This window comes from Phragmites australis, chromosome 20 (assembly GCF_958298935.1).
Source record: "Phragmites australis chromosome 20, lpPhrAust1.1, whole genome shotgun sequence".
Classification (NCBI taxonomy): Eukaryota; Viridiplantae; Streptophyta; class Magnoliopsida; order Poales; family Poaceae; genus Phragmites; species Phragmites australis.
In genome coordinates this window covers 12,804,993-12,811,982 of record NC_084940.1, presented here as the reverse complement: position 1 = coordinate 12,811,982, position 6,990 = coordinate 12,804,993, and positions in this window count along the sequence as shown.

The following is a 6,990-nucleotide window of genomic DNA, read 5'->3' as shown; positions in this document are numbered from 1 at the left end:
ACTACAGCTAGACACTACTACAGAAATGATTTAGTGGGACGCTCATATACAGATGGGTATGTAGAGCCGTCTGTGCAAAGATTATCACAGACAAATCTAAATAAAAACCGTCTATGATAATAATGAGACCCCTCCGGAGGTGGTGGGATGCTTTTATTACAGACGGTTTCTATTGAGAACCATTTGTATTAGTATTATAGATGGATTGTATTGGGAACCATCTGTATTAGTATTACATATAGCTCGTATTTAGCACCGTCTGTAATAAAACTAATATCACAGACGGTTTCAAATATGAGCCATCTATAATATTAATATAGACAGCTCATATTTCGAGCTGTCTGTAATAAAATGAATATTACAGACGGCTCCAAACACGAGTCGTCCATAAAATTACAAACGGCTTCAAACATGAGCCGTTTGAGAAAATAGCCGGAGAGAAGTGGGACACTTTAGTGTAAACAGCTCCAAACATTAAGCCGTCTATGCTATTAGAATAGTACATCATTCCCTACCTCTGGATCAAAGCAGAACAGTGGCGACCGAACATTGGCAGCTTTTGGAGGAAGAGGGCGATTTTGACCAAAACATTTGTTAGCTTTTGGTGAAAACTTGTTACTCCAAGGTATGTATTATATTCTATTTTGGTTTAGATGGTCTAGATTTTGGTTTGGAGAGCTAATTAGATCTAGATCTAGGGCCAGCTTTTTTCCATAATAACATAGTTTTGTTCTATTCATTAGATGATGTAGATTTGTGTTCTAATTTAGTCTTGAGAGATCAACTATATCTACATTTAGACTTAGATTTTTTTTTCATGATGATCTAGAATATATTAGTTGCTCTAGGTATATATGAATCTCAAAGTATAGATACAAATTTAATTATGTGTTACTATAAATGGCTAGCTTTAATCTAGTGTTGTAGATAAATTTTGGATTTTTGGTATATAAACATAAAATTATTAATAACTATAGTATTTAACGACAAGTTTTGAATTAATGTTTGCCCTTATTTTTAGGTATTCATGTATATAACATAATGATAATCATTAATTATTTTCGAATTAATTGTCATTTGTATGGTTCATTCATTCATGGATGCATGGTAGCTCCATTTTTTTTTTTTTTGATGAAAAGCTTGGTTGCTCTCTTTTGTTATGTTGGTTTGACATTAATTTATTTCGTACATTGTAGATGGATCGTGGCTGGATGTACGGTTCTCGTACAAACCAAAGGTACCTTGATGGTGTGACGGCTTTTCTGGCAGCTACCGAGGAGGATCGATTGGAGAAGGGTGTTGAATTTATATATTGTCCTTGTTGTGATTGTAGAAATGAAAGATCCTTTCTTAGATAGAATGCAGCCCTATAGATCCCAGTGCACTTGATTATCAGAGGCTTCAAACCGGACTACACGTGTTGGACCAAACATAGTGAGAGCAGAATGTGTTATATGAAGACATTGGTATCGTCGAAGAACCTGAAGTCGATGTAAGAAGAGAAGATAACGAGGAATTTAGTGCAGATGATGATGACTGTGGTGCTACAGGCGATGATGATAGGTTGGATCAGATGCTATGCAATGCAGACGTGAACTTGTGTACCTAGAGAGACTTTAACAAATTCAAGTGCTTGATTAAGGACTCGAAGAAGCTGTTGTTCCTTGGATGCAAACTGGAATACACAAAGTTGTCATTCATGCTTGAACGGCTTAAATTGAAAGCAAGCGATGGTTGGTCGGACAATAGTTTCACGGCACTATTAGAACTCTTATCGGACATGCTTCCAGATGAAAACAAGCTGCCCAAAAGCACATACAAAGCAAAGCAGGTTCTTTGTCCATTAGGGATGGATGTAGAAAGGATACATGCATGTCTGAATGACTGTACCCTCTATCGTACAGATCTATCAAACTTGCATTTATGTCCAGTGTGCAAAGCATCTCGATACAAGCGTAAGAGTCAATCAGACGATGACAAGGTGAAGAAAGGAATTCCTGCTAAGGTAATGTGGTATCTGCCTATAATTCCGCGTCTTAAGAGTTTGTTTGTGAATCAAAAAGAGATGAAATTGTTGTGCTGGCACTCGGAGGGCCGCAAGCAAGATGGAAAGCTAACGCACCCTACTGATTCTCCCTAGTAGAGAAACATCGGCACGATCTTTGATGACTTTGGTGTAGAACCGAGAAATATAAGGTTTGCTTTGAGCACGAATGGGATGAATCCTTTTGAGAACATGAGTAACGGGCACATCACTTGACCAGTTGTTCTCAGTATTTACAACCTACCTCATTGGCTGTGTATGAAGCGAAAGTACTTGATGGTGTCATTGCTTATGAAGGCCCGGAACAATCTGGAAATGACATTGATATATACCTAAGACCATTGGTGGAAGATCTAAAAGCATTGAGGAACGAAGGGGTGCAAGTATGGGATGCGTACAGAAGAGAGAATTTTACGCTACACGCCCTGTTGTTTTGCATGATCAATGATTTGCCTGCACTACATAATCTTTCGGGCCAGGGTAAACAAGTAGACACGGCGTGCCCTCATTGCTTAGATGGTACCACGAGTATGTGGCTACCCCACTTGCATAAAATGGTGTCCATGTGCCACCGTAGGTTCCTTAACATGTATCGCTCGTACCACAACATGAAGGAACAATTCGACGGAACAAGGGAGAGAGATTTATGTCCAAGGCACTACAGTGGTCAAAAGGTGCATAATATGGTTAAAGACATCAATGTTGTGTTTGGAAAGGGGAGTAAAAAATCTAAGGATAATACCGGTGACATGTGGAAAAAGAGGTCGATATTGTGAGAGCTACCGTATTGGAAGCACCTTGAAATTCGCCACTGCATCGACGTCATGCATGTAGAGAAGAATGTGTGCCAAAGCTTGGTTGGTCTTTTACTTAATATTCCAAGCAAGACGAAGGACAACCTCAATGCAAGGCTTGACTTGGTTGATTTGAAGATCAAGCCCGAGTTGGCACTTGAGCCCTCCAAAAAAGGTAGAACAAAACTTCCTCCAGCCTGCTATAATCTGAAAAAGGCTAAGAGAACCGAATTATGCCGGTGCTTGCATGGTGTTAAAGTTCCGTACGGTTACTCCGCCAACATCTCGAAACTTGTTTTGATGCAAGATTTGAAATTAGTTGGCATGAAGTCCCACGATTGCCACATGTTGATGACACAGATGCTTCCTGTTGCAATCCAAAATATCCAACCGACCTATCTGCAAGACACAATCACCATGCTGTGTTACTTATTCAACATAATTTCTTAGAAGGTCATCGATCCCGAAGTACTTGATGTTTTACAGGCCGATGTGGTGAAGACACTGCGTCATCGTGAGATGTACTTTCCTCCATCATTTTTTTATATCATGGTACATGTTATCATTCACCTCGTGAGAGAGATCTTTATGTGACCCAGTATTCCTACGTCAGATGTACCTGTTTGAGAGGTACATAGGAATTCTCAAGAAGTATGTATGAAATCGATCTTGTTCAGAGGGCAGCATCGTCCAAGGTTATACAACCGAGGAGGTAGTCGACTTATGCATCGATTACATGGAGCAGCTCAAATCAATTGGTGTGCTCATGTCTTGACATGAGGGGAGACTGGATGGGAAGGGGACCATAGGTAGGAAATCAATCATTACTGACTTTACCACATTATCTAAAGCCCATTTCATGGTCTTGCAACACATGATTGAAGTATCCCCGCATATCAACATGCATAAGGACCTACTACGCAAAGAGAATCCAGGTCATACGGAGGCTTGGATCACAAAACAACACAACCACAGCTTCAACAACTGATTGGTAGCGCTATTCAGTAATAATAGTTCAATAGAGGACAATATTGGCTGGTTGGCAAGATGGCCAAGTCACACAGTTATGACATTTAAAACATACGACATAAATGGGTACATCCTTTATACCAGAGCACGAGATAGTAAGAGAACAATACAGAATAATGGTGTGCGCACAGATACCATTCAGGACAAAGTGGGGTATGTGCGTACTACAGGTACATAGAGGAGATTTGGGAACTCAACTATGTACGGTTCAAGATCCCCCACTTTCGATGCCGTTGGGTTGCACTCTCAAGTGTTAAGGTAGACAACTACAGAATGACTATTGTCGACCTCGAATGTGCCGCATACAAAGATGAACCATTTGTACTTGCTAAGAAAGTTGTCCAGGTCTTTTATGTGCAAGACCCGACAAATCCAAAGCTTCACGTAGTCCTTCAGGGAAAAAGAAGGATTTTCGGAGTTGAGAATGTCATGGACAAAGAAGAGTACAATCAATTTGATGAGTACCCCGTTGGAGATGGCATCGCCCTTAATGAAGAACAACTTCCAACCGGGGCCGCTTGCTATCTGCACGTTGATCATCAAGAAGGGCTGATTATTAAAGCTGTATGATGTTACTCGATTTTTATGTACCTATATATTGCAATGTAATATATAAAAATGAATTAGTTATGAATTTACTTAAAAATTTGATCTCATTAATTTGGAGTTCATATGAATTATTTATGAATTTTGCTAGTTTTAGTTCAATTTAATATTTAGGTTTAATGTTCAAGTTAATTTTTTGGTTAAAGTAACAAGAATGATACCTACACCATGTGATAGTACAGATTTAATCATAAATTCACATAAAAATTTCATCTCATTTGGAGTTTGTATGAATTATTTATGAATTTTGCAAGTTTTAATGATTCTAGAAAATGAATAGTAGAGATGGTTCTATAATAAAAGCCGTTTGTACTAATATATTAGTACAGACGGCTTGGAGTTATAATTCATCTGTACTATTCGTACATACGGCTGTTTTATAAAAAGCCATTTGTCATAATTATATTAGTACAGACGGCTCAAAGTTACGACCCGTCTGTACTAATGTCACTATATATATCATTTCGTCCAACCCGCGCTGCACCAAGTTCTCCTAAAAACCCTAGCTGCCTCTCATGCTCCTCACTGAGGATTGTGCTCATCCTGACGATCGTACTCCTCTTGACGACTTGCCTCCCCCTGGCGACCGTGTTCCTCCCTATGATTGTGCTCCTCCCGGTGAACTCTCTTCCCCCGGTGACCGTGGTCCTCCCGGCGAACTCCCTCCTCCAGGCGACTATCCTCTTCCTGGCGACCTCCCTCCCCCCCGGTGACCTCCCTCCCCTGGTGACCGTCCTCCTCCTGGCGACCTCCCTCCCCCCAGCGATCTTGCTCCCCGGCGACCATGCTCCTCCTGGTGACCTTCCTCTCCCCGGCAACCGTGCTTCCCAGCGACTGTGCTCCTCCCAACGACCTCCCTACCCCTAGCGTTTGTGCTCCATACATCCACAGTGGTGAGCAGACATTCCCTCCCGGCCGAGCCATCGTAGCCGGTGCTTCGGCCGAGCTGTGGTCCTCTCTTCTCTGTGATATGCATGATTATGCTTTGTGATGCCTGATTACTCTAGGTGATGCTCTGGACAGTGCAAGTCTTGTATGGTATTTCCTCGATGATGATTAGGATTACTGAAATTGGCATATTCTCTGAGTAATCTAGTATAGACCTAAGAATTCTCTAGTTTCGGCTCTGTTCTGTGCACCGAGATACACCTGGTGGTTTGTTCGGTATTGCAGTGATCTCTGTATATGCTTCACAATTTTTTTCATGCTGGATGAATTGCTAAGTCCAAGTTGTTGTCACTGTCTTGTACGGCTCGAATCAATTTTAGTTTCGGCTCAGCAGTGGTTTGCTACTACTGTATTAAGTCCAGATCTTTTTACTAGTTGATGCTTAGGAACATTGCCCAATTGATGATGAATTCGCTAGGACAATTAGGGAGCAGGACTTTCAAAGTCCTGAGGCCAATTGTTTCTTATTGTCTGAGAGCAATTTTTCCTTCAAAAAATTGCCAAAATTGCATCCCTTGCATTTTTTGGCCTATGGAACTTTTATGCAGTTTGGCGGTTTTGGATCATACAGGTTATCGGTTCCTTTCTCTGTGGTGTCTACATTTCCAAGTTCGAATGTTCAAATAAATGACCAATTTGAGTTTTTGATAATTAAGTAGTACACATAATGAAGCATTTATAATTACTAAATTGTATAGTTTATATGATATTGTCTTTAAGCTTTGTCATAGACTATTGTGGGAGTCTAATGGTCCTTTTAAGCTAATATAATTTATCATCCTCTAAAATTTCTAGCAACTCACTCTGTAAAACATTTTTCTACATATTTGGTTAGTTGATAACACATTATCCTTCTCTAACTGTTCTAGTGTCATAAGTTTCTTGTATACATTATAACCCCAGCCTTTAAAGAACTGATTGAAATGTTTTAGCCAGATTTGAATCCTAACAAATATTCCTTTTTTTACTTTTTGGATGATTGAGCGAAAACATCTCAAACTTACACTTATACATTATTTTATGTACATCTTGTTTTGTTTTTTATGGAATCCAGTATCTGCTAATGTTGCAAAATTCAGTTAATCACCTTTATGCAAACTCATTCTAGTTTAGGACTGATCTGACACTTATGCTTTTTTTTTTTGCTGTAAGAAAGGTGATTTTGCCGTCTAGTGTCAGGTCCAGTTAGCTGATTTCAATGGGATCTAGGCATCAAATTGCTTTATTTTTAGTTTACCTGCTTGCCTTGCCTCTCTCACCCTCTCCTTTCATCAATTTTCACTGTTACTTTTTAATCTCTTTATCACGAACAGCATGGTTGTTTGCGTATGTATGCTCGATGATGATAATGTTTACTGAAATTGGGCATTTAGGCTAAGTACAATATATTGAGCATGTAAACTTCTCTATTACTATTTTGCTCAAGCTAGTTGTGAAAGTTGTGACTTAGGAATCTCTGAGTAACCCCTGTATACCGAGTTATGCAACTTGGTTGCTTCTCTGTGCACTTTCTAGTAACATGAAATTCTGGATAAATCGCTACTAGATTGGTGGAGTTGTAGAATTGTT